The following is a 14,865-nucleotide window of genomic DNA, read 5'->3' as shown; positions in this document are numbered from 1 at the left end:
GACTTCCCACAACCCTCGCTGTTTGGGGAAACCCGGTCCTGTTCCGCCCCCCCCTCTCTCTGCCTACCACGCCGCCTCAACGCGTTCAGAGGGTCAGCGATCGGGGTGTGAATGTGGGACCACCTAACCATCCGCTTCCAATTCAACACGATTCTTGATTCAGACCGATTCTCCATATAACACAATTCTAGACTCAAAACAAATCTTAGATTCAAACCGATTCTCGATACAACACAATTCTAGACTCAAAACAAATCTTAGATTCAAACCGATTCTCGATTCAACGCAGTGTTCGAATCAGACCAATTCTCGATTCAACACGATTCTTGATTCAGACCATTTCCCGATTCAACACAATTCTAGACTCAAACAAATCTTTAGATTCAAACCGATTCTCGATTCAACGCGGTTCTCGAATCAGACCGATTCTCGATTCAACACGATTCTTGATTCAGACCAATTCCCAATTCAACACAATTCTAGACTCAAACAAATCTTAAGATTCAAACCGATTCTCGATTCAACACGATTCTAGACTCAAAACAAATCTTAGATTCAAACCGATTCTCGATTCAACGCGGTTCTCGAATCAGACCGATTCTCGATTCAACACGATTCCTGATTCAGACCAGTTCCCAATTCAACACAATTCTAGACTCAAACAAATCTTAAGATTCAAACTGATTCTCGATTCAACACGATTCTTGATTCAGACCAATTCTCGATGCAACACAATTCTAGACTCAAAACAAATCTTAGATTCAAATCGATTCTCGATTCAACATGGTTCTCGAATCAGACCGATTCCCGATTCAACACGATTCTTAATTCAGACCATTTCCCGATTCAACACAATTCTAGACTCAAACAAATCTTAAGATTCAAACTGATTCTCGATTCAACACGATTCTTGATTCAGACCAATTCTCGATGCAACACAATTCTAGACTCAAAACAAATCTTAGATTCAAACCGATTCTCGATTCAACGCAGTGTTCGAATCAGACCAATTCTCGATTCAACACGATTCTTGATTCAGACCATTTCCCGATTCAACACAATTCTAGACTCAAACAAATCTTTAGATTCAAACCAATTCTCGATTCAACGCGGTTCTCGAATCAGACCGATTCTCGATTCAACACGATTCTTGATTCAGACCAATTCCCAATTCAACACAATTCTAGACTCAAACAAATCTTAAGATTCAAACCGATTCTCGATTCAACACGATTCTAGACTCAAAACAAATCTTAGATTCAAACCGATTCTCGATTCAACGCGGTTCTCGAATCAGACCGATTCTCGATTCAACACGATTCCTGATTCAGACCAGTTCCCAATTCAACACAATTCTAGACTCAAACAAATCTTAAGATTCAAACTGATTCTCGATTCAACACGATTCTTGATTCAGACCAATTCTCGATGCAACACAATTCTAGACTCAAAACAAATCTTAGATTCAAATCGATTCTCGATTCAACATGGTTCTCGAATCAGACCGATTCCCGATTCAACACGATTCTTAATTCAGACCATTTCCCGATTCAACACAATTCTAGACTCAAACAAATCTTAAGATTCAAACTGATTCTCGATTCAACACGATTCTTGATTCAGACCAATTCTCGATGCAACACAATTCTAGACTCAAAACAAATCTTAGATTCAAATCGATTCTCGATTCAACATGGTTCTCGAATCAGACCGATTCCCGATTCAACACGATTCTTAATTCAGACCATTTCCCGATTCAACACAATTCTAGACTCAAACAAATCTTAAGATTCAAACTGATTCTCGATTCAACACGATTCTTGATTCAGACCAATTCTCGATGCAACACAATTCTAGACTCAAAACAAATCTTAGATTCAAACCGATTCTCGATTCAACACGATTCTTGATTCAGACCGATTCTCGATGCAACACAATTCTAGACTCAAAACAAATCTTAGATTCAAATCGATTCTCGATTCAACATGGTTCTCGAATCAGACCGATTCCCGATTCAACACGATTCTTAATTCAGACCATTTCCCGATTCAACACAATTCTAGACTCAAACAAATCTTAAGATTCAAACCGATTCTCGATTCAACACGATTCTTGATTCAGACCAATTCTCGATACAACACAATTCTAGACTCAAAACAAATCTTAGATTCAAACCGATTCTCGATTCAACACGATTCTAGACTCAAACAAACTTTAGATTCAAACCGATTCTCAAATCAACACGGTTCTCGAATCAGACCGATTCTTGATTCAACACGATTCCTGATTCAGACCAATTCCCAATTCAATACAATTCTAGAGTCAAACAAATCTTAAGATTCAAACCGATTCTCGATTCAACACGATTCTTGATTCAGACCGATTCTCGATACAACACAATTCTAGACTCAAAACAAATCTTAGATTCAAACCGATTCTCGATTCAATACGGTTCTCGAATCAGACCGATTTTTGATTCAACACGATTCTTGATTCAGACCAATTCCCAATTCAACACAATTCTAGACTCAAACAAATCTTAGATTCAAACCGATTCTTGATTCAACACGGTTCCTGATTCAGACCGATTCTCGATACAACACAATTCCATACTCAAACAAATCTTAGATTCAAACCGATTCTTGATTCAACACGGTTCCTGATTCAGACCAATTCCCAATTCAACACAATTCCATACTCAAACAAATCTTAAGATTCAAACCGATTCTCTTTGTTCAACACGATTAAACAAATCTTAAGATTCAAACCGATTCTCTTTGTTCAACACGATTAAACAAATCTTAGATTCAAACCGATTCTCGATTCAACACGATTCTAGACTCAAACAAACTTTAGATTCAAACCGATTCTCAATTCAACACAGTTCTCGAATCAGACCGATTCAACACGATTTCTGATTCAGACCAATTCCCAATTCAACACAATTCTACACTCAAAGAAATCTTAAGATTCAAACCGATTCTCGATACAACACAATTCTAGTCTCAAAACAAATCTTAGATTCAAACCGATTCTCGATTCAACACGGTTCTCGAATCAGGCCGATTCCTGATTCAGACCAATTCCCAATTCCACACAATTCTAGACTCAAACAAATCTTAAGATTCAAACCTATTCTCGGTTCAACACGATTCTTGGTTCAGACCGATTCTCGATACAACACAATTCTAGACTCAAAACAAATCTTAGATTCAAACCGATTCTCGATTCAACGCGGTTCTCGAATCAGACCGATTCTCGATTCAACACGATTCCTGATTCAGACCAGTTCCCAATTCAACACAATTCTAGACTCAAACAAATCTTAAGATTCAAACCGATTCTCGATTCAACACGACTCTTGATTCAGACCGATTCTCGATGCAACACAATTCTAGACTCAAAACAAATCTTAGATTCAAATCGATTCTCGATTCAACACGGTTCTCGAATCAGAACGATTCCCGATTCAACACGATTTTTGATTCAGACCAATTCCCAATTCAACACAATTCTAGACTCAAACAAATCTTAAGATTCAAACCGATTCTCGATTCAACACGATTCTTGATTCAGACCGATTCCCGATACAACACGGTTCTCGAATCAGACCGATTTTTGATTCAACACGATTCTTGATTCAGACCAATTCCCAATTCAACACAATTCTAGACTCAAACAAATCTTAGATTCAAACCGATTCTTGATTCAACATGGTTCCTGATTCAGACCAATTCCCAATTCAGCACAATTCTAGACTCAAACAAATCTTAAGATTCAAACAGATTCTCAATTCAACACAATTCTTGATTCAGACTGATTCTCGATACAACACAATTCCATACTCAAACAAATCTTAAGATTCAAACCGATTCTCTTTGTTCAACACGATTAAACAAATCTTAGATTCAAACCGATTCTCGATTCAACACGATTCTAGAATCAAACAAACTTTAGATTCAAACCGATTCTCAAATCAACAGGGTTCTCGAATCAGACCGATTCTTGATTCAACACGATTCCTGATTCAGACCAATTCCCAATTCAATACAATTCTAGAGTCAAACAAATCTTAAGATTCAAACCGATTCTCGACTCAACACGATTATTGATTCAGACCGATTCTCGATACAAAACAATTCTAGACTCAAAACAAATCTTAGATTCAAACCGATTCTCGATTCAACACGGTTCTCGAATCAGACCGATTCTCGATTCAACACGATTCCTGATTCAGACCAATTCCTGATTCAACACAATTCTAGACTCAAACAAATCTTAAGATTCAAACCGATTCTCAATTCAACACGATTCTTGATTCAGACTGATTCTCGATACAACACAATTCCATACTCAAACAAATCTTAAGATTCAAACCGATTCTCTTTGTTCAACACGATTAAACAAATCATAGATTCAAACCGATTCTCGATTCAACACGATTCTAGACTCAAACAAACCTTAGATTCAAACCGATTCTCAATTCAACACGGTTCTCGAATCAGACCGATTCTCGATTCAACACGATTTCTGATTCAGACCAATTCCCAATTCAACACAATTCTAGACTCAAAGAAATCTTAAGATTCAAACCGATTCTCGATTCAACACGATTCTTGATTCAGACCGATTCTCGATACAACACAATTCTAGACTCAAAACAAATCTTGGATTCAAACCGATTCTCGATTCAACGCTGTTCTCGAATCAGACCGATTCTCGATTCAACACGATTCTTGATTCAGACCGATTCTCGATAGAACACAATTCTAGACTCAAAACAAATCTTAGATTCAAACCGATTCTCGATTCAACGCGGTTCTCGAATCAGACCGATTCTCGATTCAACACGATTCTTGATTCAGACCAATTCCCAATTCAACACAATTCTAGACTCAAACAAATCTTAAGATTCAAACCGATTCTCGATTCAACACGATTCTTGATTCAGACCGATTCTCGATACGAAACAATTCTAGACTCATAACAAATCTTAGATTCAAACCGATTCTCAATTCAACAGGGCTCTCGAATCAGACCAATTTTCGATTCAACACGATTGTTGATTCAGACCAATTCCCAATTTAACACAATTCTAGACTCAAACAAATCTTAAGATTCAAACCGATTCTCAATTCAACACAATTCTTGATTCAGACCGATTCTCGATACAAAACAATTCTAGACTCATAACAAATAAACTGATTCTCAATTCAACAGGGTTCTTGAATCAGACCAATTCCCAATTCAACAAGATTCCTGATTCAGACCAATTCCCAATTCAACACAATTCTAGACTCAAACAAATCTTAAGATTCAAACCGATTCTTGATTCAACACGATTCTTGGTTCAGACCGATTCTCGATAGAACACAATTCTATACTCAAACAAATCTTAAGATTCAAACCGATTCTCAATTCAACACGATTCTTAATTCAGACCCATTCTCGATTTAACACAATTCCAGTTTCAGACCGATTCTCGATTCAACACAATTCTCATTTCAAACCGATTCTCGATTCAAACCGACCCTCGTTTTAAACCGATTTTTGAAGTAACTCAATTCTTGATTCAAACCGATTCTCGATTTAAACCGATTCTTGATTTAACACAATTCTGGATTCAAACCGATTCTGGATACAAACCTCTTCTCCATTCAAAACAATTACCGATTCAACTCGATTCAGACCAATTCTCGATTCAAACTTATTTTTGATTCAAACCGATTCTTGCTTGAACACAATTCCCGATTCAAACCAATCCTCGATTTAAACCGATTCTTGATTTAACACAATTCTGGATGCAAACCGATTCTCCATTCAAAACAATTACCGATTCAACTCGATTCAGACCAATTCTCGATTCAAACTTATTTTCGATTCAAACCGATTCTTGCTCGAACACAATTCCCGATGCAACACAATTCTCAATTCAAACCTATTCTCCTAAGGTGTAATAATTGTAACAAAAAACTTTTTTACAACCGGTTAAAGGTTAAAAAAGATTCTAATTCACTTTCACCAACTGATAGGCAACGCAGCAGCTCACATGTCACTATATCCGCGTAAGCTAATTAGCTCTCTGTGATCACGGCGCATACTAAAAATAGTTTGTTAGCGTTAGCGTTTATAATAACAATATCGCTACTACTTTGTCACGACATGTAAATGGAGTATTATTGGTGTTTTTCTAAAAGGCTTTATGGGTGGAATAGTGTACTCCCGTCAGCTGCATTATTAGCTACCTACTGCTTGCCATATTTTACGACTTAGAATGCATTAACAAAAAATGTGTTCCTGTCTCACATAAGGATTGTGAATGATAGGCAAAATTTTAAAAAATAGTGCATTTTCCCTTTAAAGATAGAATAGCACTCTGACGCTACAAATGCTCACCAGCGCCCCTCCAGGCTCGGAGGGGAATTAAAAGGAAGTGACGTGTTTTTTTGTTTGTTTTTTTCAGCGCTTTCACAAACAAAAGAGCTGAAAAAAATAGATTTAGTGTATTAAAGCAGGAGTTCCTAACCTTCTTTGACTTCGGGGCCCAACTTTTCAACTACATAGGGGCCCGGGGCCCCTGAATGAGTCATTTTAACCCTATTCGATAATTAGATCTAACATACTTACATTTTAAAACCTTGCTAAAATATATAAACACAAATACTATTATTTATTTAACAATAAAACTTACAGGCTCAGGTCAGGCTGATTCGGAAAAATAAGTACTAATAAAACAAAGGAACTGACGAAAAATACATTTACATCTAATTATGTTGTGCAAAATCAATATGTTTCTTAACTAAATTGTCAGTAAAATAATTTGGTCATATTTTTTGGTCTTGAGAAACTTGTTTGTTTGGTGCTGTCGTTACTGCCACAAGTGGTGGGGAAGTGTATTACAACTTAGTGCTGATCGACGGTCCCGAAACACCACATTAAAACAATGAAGTCCTCGTCACCATGGCAACGAAAGCTTTTTCGTTACTTTTTTTAATTTTTTTCCTGCGCTTTTACAGGCAACAGAGCTGAAAAAAGTTTATTTAGTGTATTAAAGCAAGAGTTCCTAACCTTGTTTGACTTCGGGGCCAACTTTTCAACTACATAGGGGTCCAGGGCCCCTGAATGAGTCATTTTAATCCTATTCAATAATTAGATCTAACATACTTACATTTTACAACCTTGCTAAATGATACAAATACTATTATTTATGTAACAATAAAACTTACAGGCTCAGGTCAGGCTGATTCGGAAAAATAAGTACTAATAAATCAAAGGAACCGACGAAAAATACATTTACATCTAATTATGTTGCGCAAAATCAACATGTTTCTTAACTAAATTGTCGGTAAAATAATTTAGTCATATTTTTTGGTCTTGAGAAACTTGTTTGTTTGGTGCTGTCGTTACTGCCACAAGTGGTGGGGAAGTGTATTACAACTTAGTGCTGATCGACGGTCCCGAAACACCATATTAAAACAATTAAGTCCTCGTCGCCATGGCAACGAAAGCTTTTTTGTTACGTTTTTTTTTTCCCAGCGCTTTTACAACCAAAAGAGCTGAAAAAAATTGATTTAGTGTATTAAAGCAGGAGTTCCTAACCTTGTTTGACTTCGGGGCCAACTTTTCAACTACATAGGGGCCCGGGGCCCCTGAATGAGTCATTTTAACCCTATTCAATAATTAGATCCAACATACTTAAATTTTAAAACCTTGCTAAATGATACAAATACTATTATTTATGTAACAATAAAACTTACAGGCTCAGGTCAGGCTGATTCGGAAAAATAAGTACTAATAAAACAAAGTAACCGACGAAAAATACATTTACATCTAATTATGTTGCGCAAAATCAATATGTTTCTTAACTAAATTGTCAGTAAAATAATTTAGTCATATTTTTTGGTCTTGAGAAACTTGTTTGTTTGGTGCTGTCGTTACTGCCACAAGTGGTGGGGAAGTGTATTACAACTTAGTGCTGATCGACGGTCCCGAAACACCACATTAAAACAATGAAGTCCTCGTCACCATGGCAACGAAAGCTTTTTCGTTACTTTTTTTAATTTTTTTCCTGCGCTTTTACAGGCAACAGAGCTGAAAAAAGTTTATTTAGTGTATTAAAGCAAGAGTTCCTAACCTTGTTTGACTTCGGGGCCCAACTTTTCAACTACATAGGGGCCCGGGGCCCCTGCATGAGTCATTTTAATCCTATTCGATAATTACATCTAACATACTTACATTTTACAACCTTGCTAAATGATACAAATACTATTATTTATGTAACATAAAACTTACAGGCTCAGGTCAGGCTGATTCGGAAAAATAAGTACTAATAAAACAAAGGGACCGACGCAAAATACATTTACATCTAATTATGTTGCGCAAAATCAATATGTTTCTTAACTAAAATTGCCAGTAAAATTAAAGTGCAAATTAAATAAATTTAGTCATATTTTTTGGTCTTGAGAAACTTGTTTGTTTGGTGCTGTCGTTACTGCCACAAGTGGTGGGGAAGTGTATTACAACGGAGTGCTGCTCGACGGTCCCGAAACACCACATTAAAACAATGAAGTCCTCATCACCATGGCAACGGAAGTTTATTCGTCAGGTTTTTTTTTTTTTTTTTCCTGCGCTTTCACAGGCAACAGAGCTGAAAAAAGTTTATTAAAGTAAGAGTTCCTAACCTTGTTTGACCTCGGGGCCAACTTTTCAACTACATAGGGGCCCCTGACTGAGTCATTTTAACCCTATTCAATAATTAGATCTAACATGCTTACATTTTACAACCTTGCTAAATGATACAAATACTATTATTTATTCAACAATAAAACTTACAGGCTCAGGTCAGGCTGATTCGGAAAATAAGTACTAATAAAACAAAGGGACTGACGAAAAATACATTTACATCTAATTATTTTGCACAAAATCAATATTTTTCTTAACTGAACGGTCAGTAAAATTAAAGTACAAATTAAAATAATTTAGTCATATTTTTTGGTCTTGAGAAACTTGTTTGTTTGGTGCTGTCGTTACTGCCACAAGTGGTGGGGAAGTGTATTACAACTTAGTGCTGATCGACGGTCCCGAAACACCACATTAAAACAATGAAGTCCTCGTCACCATGGCGACGAAAGTTTTTTCGTCACGTTTTTTTTAATTTCTTTCTTCCAAAACGGGGCTTAAAGCCGGTGGGCAGAGACCCTAAACCCCCACCCACTACCCCCCCGGTGCAGACTGACCTCCCAGACCTGATCCAAGTTCTCCTGCGACACAAATCCCCGACAGAAGAGGAGCGATCGAGGAAAGACGCATACCCCCCCCACCCCCCCAAGTTCCCCACAGAAGTCCAGCGCCACACGGCGCCGTGGTCGTGATGCTCGTGGTCTCGTACGGTGACTTTAGCGGGATTATTTACGCGCTTTGTAGTCGTCGTCCCCCCCCCCCCCCCCCCCACCGAAACTCCACCCCCTTCCCCCCCCCAGCCCACTTTGCGACCTGCTGAAAAAAACAACTTCCTGTCTCTAACGACCACGTGTCCCTTCGTAGTTCACATATATGCCTGTTATACAAGTACACTTCTTCTATTTATGTTGTGTAAGAAACGTCGCGCTACTCGTCTTTGCTTTCTCTAATTTCGGAGGCACACGCATGGTCATCTTACCGATGTTTATTTGTTTTGTTTTTTTTAAATTCTTGTTATGATTTTGTATTTGTAATGGTTGTACTGTAACAACGAGTCATTGTGTAGCGGAGCTTCTTGCAAAAAAAAAAAAAAAAAAAAAAAAAAAAAAAAAAGGTGGTGTCTGGCTGCTCGACTTGCGGCCACAACCCTTGTGGTGTTTGTGCCTCTCGTTGATTCGTCCAACAATCACCGTTTTCGCTCTCGTGGCAGCCAGGAGTTGCACCTTCAGCACCTTCAGCTTGTAACCACAATAGTCCCGTTTTTTTTGTTGTTTTTTTTTCCCCCTCCGTTGACTTTAATATGGCAACAATAAAACCATTAGCACCCCCCCCAACGCTCTCGCTGTGTGCTTGTGAGGAACCGAGTCGGGACGGCGCGAAAATCTACCCTCTTTTGTCGCTGTTAATTGGCCACGGCGGTAATTGAATTGCCGCCGAGTAGAAATGATTCATTAAAAAAAACGGAATATATAAACCCCGTTTCCGTACGAGTTGGGAAATTGTGTTAGATGTAAACATAAACAAAATACAATGATTTGCAAATAATTTTCAACCCATATTCAGTTGAATATGCTACAAACACAACATATTTGATGTTAAAAATTGATGCCAGCAACACGTGACAAAGAAGTTGGGAAAGGTGGCAAAAAATACTGATAAAATTAAATAAATAAATGGGTTGTACTTGTATAGCGCTTTTCTACTTTCAAGGTACTCAAAGCGCTTTGACACTACTTCCACATTCACACACACATTCACACACTGATGGAGGGAGCTGCCATGCAAGGCGCTAACCAGCACCCATCAGGAGCAAGGGTGAAGTGTCTTGCTCAGGACACAACGGACGTGACGAGGTTGGTACTAGGTGGGATTTGAACCAGGGAGTGCGCACGGCCACTCACTCACTGCGCCACCCCGTCCCGAAATACTCATCAAACGCTTATTTGGAACATCCCACAGGTGTGCGGGCTAATTGGGAACAGGTGGGTGCCATGATTGGGTATAAAAACAGCTTCCGTGACATGCTAAGTAATTCACAAACAAGGATGGGGCGAGGGTCACCAATTTGTAAGCAAATTGTCGAACAGTTTTAGAACATTTTTTCAACGAGTTATTGCAAGGAATGTAGGGATTTTACCATCTACGGTCCGTTAAATCATAAAAAAGTTCAGAGAATCTGGAGAAATCACTGCAAATAAGCGATGATTTAACGGAACTTTGATCCCTCAGGCGGTACCGCATCAAAAACCGACATCGGGGTGTAAAGGATATCACCACATGGGCTCAGGAAGACTTCACAAAACCACTGTCAGTAAATACAGAGGGTCATAAAAACTGGCTGCTATCTTCCCTCCCTAGGTGAACTGTGCAGTTTCAGGTGCCTCAAAAAGGCCCAAAACATCCTAAAGGTCTCATCTCACCCTGGACATAAACTTTTTGAACTGATGCCCTCAGGCAGGAGACACAGGACAATAAAATGCAGGATAAACCGTTTTAAAAACACTTTTTACCCGAGAGCAATAGTATCACTGAACACAAGCTGTATGCTTGGTATTTTTGTGAATTTGGCGGTATGGCTCGGTTGGTAGAGCGGCCGTGCCAGCTACTTGAGGGTTGCAGGTTCGATCCCCGCTTGCACCATCCTAGTCACTGCCGTTGTGTCCTCGGGCAAGACACCCAACTGCTTCCAGTGCCACCCACAATGGTTTTAAAATGTTACTTAGATATTGGGTTTCACTACCTAAAACGCTTTGAGTCACTTGAGAAAAGCGCTATATAAAAATATAATTCAATTTTATATATTTTTATCTATTTATCTATGTTCTTATGGTATTCAGTTGAATATGCTACAAAGACAACATATTTGATGCCAGCAACACGTGACAAAGAAGTTGGGAAAGGTGGCAATGAATACTAAAAAAGTTGAGAAATGCTCATCAAACGCTTATTTGGAACATCCCACAGGTGTGCGGGCTAATTGGGAACAGGTGGGTGCCATGATTGGGTATAAAAGCAGCTTCCATGACATGCTAAGTCGTTCACAAACAAGGATGGGGCGAGGGTCACCAATTAGCAAGCAAATTGTCGAACCGTTTTAGGACAACATTTCTCAACGAGCTATTGCAAGGAATGTAGGGATTTTACCATCTACGGTCCGTTAAATCATCAAAAAGTTCAGAGAATCTGGAGAAATCGCTGCATGTAAGCGATGATATTACAGATTGTTGATCCCTCAGGCGGTACTGCAACAAAAACGGACATCAGTGTGTAAAGGATATCACTACATGGGCTCAGGAACACTTCAAAAAACCACTGTAAGTAATTACAGACGGTCGCTACATCTGTAAGTGCAAGTTAAAGCTCTACTATGCAAAGCAAAACCCATTTATCAACAACACCCAGGAACGCCGCTGGCTTCGCTGGGCCCAACCTCATCTAAGATTGACTGATGCAAAGAGGGAAAGTGTTCTGTGGTCTGACGAGTCCACATTTCAAATTATATTCGGAAACTGTGGACGTGGTGTCCTCCTGAACAAAGAAGAAAGTAACTATCCGGATTGTTATAGGCGCAAAGTTCAAAAGCCAGCATCTGTGATGGTATGGGGGTGTATTAGTGCCCAAGGCATGGGTAACTTACACATCTGTGAAGGCACAATTAATTCTGAATGGTCCATACAGGTTTTGGAGCAACATATGTTGTCATCCAAGCAACGTTATCATGGACGCCCCTGCTTATTTCAGCAAGACTTTGCCAAGCCCTGGTTAGAACAGCGTGGTTTTGTAGTAAAAGAGTGCGGATACTTTACTGGCCCGCCTGCAGTCCAGACCTGTCTCCCATCCAAAATGTATTATGAAGCGTAAAATACGACAGCGGAGACCCCGGACTGTTGAACAACTTAAGCTGTACATCAAGCAAGAATGGTAAATAATTTCACTTTCAAAGCTTCAACAATTAGTTTCCTCAGTTCCCAAACGTTTATTGAGTGTTGTTAAAATAAAAGGTGATGTAACACAGTGGTGAACATGCCCTTTCCCAACTACTTTGGCACGTGTTGCAGCCATGAAATTCTACGTTAATTATTATTTGCAAAAAAAAAAATAAAGTCTATGAGTTTGAACATCAAATATGTTGTCTTTGTAGCATATTCAACTGAATATGGCTTGAAAAGGGTTTGCAAATCATTGTATTCTGTTTATATTTACATCTAACACAATTTCCCAACTTATATGGAAACAGGGTTTGTATTCACAAGTGCAGCATAAAAAAAAACTATTTACGACCTTCTAAGTATGTTAGTTTTTTTTTTTTACATTAAGAGACATGAAATAAGACCCACAGAGTCACCTTTACACCTGGAATCCAATGTTGCAGTGCTTGTCAATTACTTTCTCTCACGCACCCCCCTGGGGATATTTTTTTTCACGCCCCACCTTTACTAACACTAAAGATGCAAATAGGCTATCCCCCCCCCCCCCCCCACACACACACACACTGTTGTAGGGGACATCTTTTTTTTTTTTCATGCCCTCCCTTTACTGACACTAAATATGCTTTTACTGCTCACGCCCCCCACTGTCTAAAAAGCACTGCATTAAAGGGGCTCCAATGAAGCAGTATTTCTCAAATATTTTCTCTCACACCCCAGGGGGCATAATTTTTACACTCAGTGTGTGTAAAAAAAAAATATATATATTAAAAAAATAATAAAATAAATATATATATATATATATATATAGGGACAAGCAGTAGAAATGGATGGATGGATATTTATATATGTATGTATGTATACATATATATGTGCATTTATATGTAGTTATGTATATATGCATATTTATACATATATATGTAAATATATATATATGTGTGTATATATAAATATATACACATATATATATACATATATATATATATATTCATATATATATATAAATATATTCATATATATATATATATAAATATATTCATATATATATTCATATATATATATATATTCATTTATGTATATATATATATATTAATATATATATATATTCATATATATATATATTCATATAATATATATATATATTCATATATATATATATTCATATATATATATATATATATTCATATATATATATATATGGTCAGCAACCCAAAATGTTGAAAGATTACATTGGACCAAAAATACAAAAACTAATCTGTCTGGAGCCACAAAAAAATTAAAAGCCATATTACATACAGATAGTGTACATCATGAGATATAAATTGAATTATGAGGACTTAAAAGAAACTAAATTAGCTCAAATATAAGCTAGAAAAGAGGCATAATGATGCAATGTGTACATGGGCGGCATGGTGTAGTGGGTAGAGTGAAACGTCGGGCAGGACACTTCACTCTTTGTCCCCGGTGCCGCTCACACGGATCAATCATCCTGTCCCCTTAGCAGAAAAACAGCCCCAAAGCATGATGTTTCCACACCCATGCTTCACAGTAGGTATGGTGTTCTTGGGATGCAACTCAGTATTCTTCTTCCTCCAAACACGACGAGTTGAGTTTGTACCAATAAGTTCTATTTTGGTTTCATCTGACCACATGACATTCTCCCAATCCTCTGCTGTATCATCCATGTATCCATTTTGGTATAAACTCAACTCCTCGTGTTTGGAGGAAGAAGAATACTGAGTTGCATCCCAAGAACACCATACCTACTGTGAAGCATGGGGGTGGAAACATCATGCTTTGGGGCTGTTTTTCTGCTAAGGGGACAGGACGATTGATCCGTGTTAAGGAAAGAATGAATGTAGATTTTGAGCCAAAACCTCCTTCCATCAGTGAGAGCTTTGAATGGTTGACCAAATACTTATTTTCCACCATAATTTACAAATAAATTCTTTAAAATTCCTACAATGTGAATTCCTGGATTCTGTTTTCCACATTCTGTCCCTCACAGTTGAAGTGTACCTATGATGAAAATTACAGACCTCTGTCATCATTTTAAGTGGGAGAACTTGCACAATCGGTGGCTGACTAAATACTTTTTTGCACACAGTATATATATATATGTATGTATGTGTGTGTGTGTATGTATATATATATATATATACAGTATATGTAAATATGTGTCTTTATATACATATACACGCATATACACACACACACATTTATATGTAGTGGTTTGTGCAGCCCTTTGAGACACTAGTGA

This window comes from Nerophis ophidion, linkage group LG04, assembly GCF_033978795.1.
Source record: "Nerophis ophidion isolate RoL-2023_Sa linkage group LG04, RoL_Noph_v1.0, whole genome shotgun sequence".
In the NCBI taxonomy this organism is placed as follows: domain Eukaryota; kingdom Metazoa; phylum Chordata; class Actinopteri; order Syngnathiformes; family Syngnathidae; genus Nerophis; species Nerophis ophidion.
Note: the sequence above shows the minus strand (reverse complement) of the source record.